The sequence below is a fragment of the Nuphar pumila genome, chromosome 2, assembly GCF_984573655.1.
Source record: "Nuphar pumila chromosome 2, dmNupPumi1.hap1.1, whole genome shotgun sequence".
NCBI lineage: Eukaryota > Viridiplantae > Streptophyta > Magnoliopsida > Nymphaeales > Nymphaeaceae > Nuphar > Nuphar pumila.
Genome location: NC_143250.1, coordinates 47055559 through 47057057, shown reverse-complemented (window position 1 = coordinate 47057057; position 1499 = coordinate 47055559). Strand labels below are relative to the sequence as shown.

Here is a 1499-nt window from a genome sequence, read left to right as displayed (position 1 = left end):
CCCTGAGTTCGACCCGGTCTCATCCACTAGTGAGAACCGGGTTTTATTATTTGATGTCTGGTTTTCACATGTTTTTCATATAAAAATCTTTTCAAAATTACAACGATTTTAAAGAAGACATCAAATTTTTGGCGCCGTTGCCGGGGAACGGCGTAATATTACTATTCACTTTATTGCCTAGTGTTGGTGTTGCATTTAGGTTTAGAACCACGTATGTGCATATCTTAGAGAAGAGCTTACTTTTCTGCACAGCCCACCTATTAGGATCCCCTTAGAGGTGACTGTATACGATTGGTACCGTACACATAGATTTCATATTTCTTATGCATAATCTCTGTTATGTGTAACTGCGTGGTGTTTGTTTAGTTTTTGTTGTTTTTAGTTTACTCGCTTTGTGGTTTGCGTGGTTTGGCCGCTTAGTGCGTTAGTTAGGTAGAAAACCCAAAGTTAGGACGTGTGCTACACCGGTCTACTCTAAGGTGTACGCAATGGCTGACGATCATCATTTGATCCGTCCTTTGAGGGAGTACTTCATGCCAAATACGTATACTCCCGCCTCCTGCATCACGAGACCTGATGTAGGAGCGAGCCATTTTGAGATTAAGGCCAGTGTGATTCAAATGTTACCTTCGTTTTATGGCCTTAGCAATGAGGACCCATATCGTCATCTCGACGAATTCCTTGAGATTTGCTCGACTGTGCGAATCAATAATTTTGGAGAAGATGCTATGCGGTTAACTTTGTTTCCGTTCTCTCTCAAAGATAAAGCCAAGCACTGGTTAAAATCTCTTGAGACGGTTCGTATTACTACTTGGGAAGGAATGCAAAGAGAATTTTTAAAAAAATACTTCCCAATTGGTAAAACGAATCAGTTTCGTAAAGCTATAACTAGTTTTTCTCAAATTGAGGGAGAACAATTTCACGAGTCTTGGGAGAGATTGAAAGATTTTCTCTGCAAGTGTCCCCATCACCAGGTGCCTTGTTGGCAGTTGGTGCAGTATTTTTATGACGGGCTTACTGAAAAGCATCGTCAAATGGTTGATTCGTCTTGTGGGGGCACTTTTATGCTCAAGAGTGAGGACGAGGCGTGGTCTCTATTCGAGACCTTGAGTGAAAACACGATGCATCATAATTTGTCTTCACGGCTCGATAGGACTACATCTCTGTCTAGTGGTCCTAAGAAAATAGGGATTTCCGAAGTTGGGTCCGAGTTAGAATTGCGTACCAAGGTTGACCAGTTGACTAGGAAGTTAGATCAATTCCTAGCCAATTCTTCGAGAAATCCAGTAGAAAGAGTGTGCGAGCTATGTGCTAGCCCTGCACACTGTGTTTCAGATTGTCCGGCAGCGCCATTATATCCTGAATTCATTCAGGAGCAGGTGAATGTTGCCCAAGGTTTCGCTAAACCCATGCCCGATTCATTTACACCCTCATATAACCCAGGTTGGCGAAACCAGTTTATTCCCCTATCCCATCAGCCCTCCCAGACATAGTATAGA

The 1499-nt window shown here is 42.6% G+C and overlaps 1 non-coding gene across 1 annotated transcript; it reads right to left on the bottom strand.

The window, feature by feature from the left end:
* Nucleotides 1-870: 870 nt before the first annotated feature.
* LOC149845421 (small nucleolar RNA R71) lies at nt 871-976 on the bottom strand. Its single transcript, XR_016430636.1, has one exon. It is a non-coding gene; the product is annotated as a small nucleolar RNA R71 (small nucleolar RNA).
* Between the last annotated feature and the right edge of the window lie 523 nt (nt 977-1499).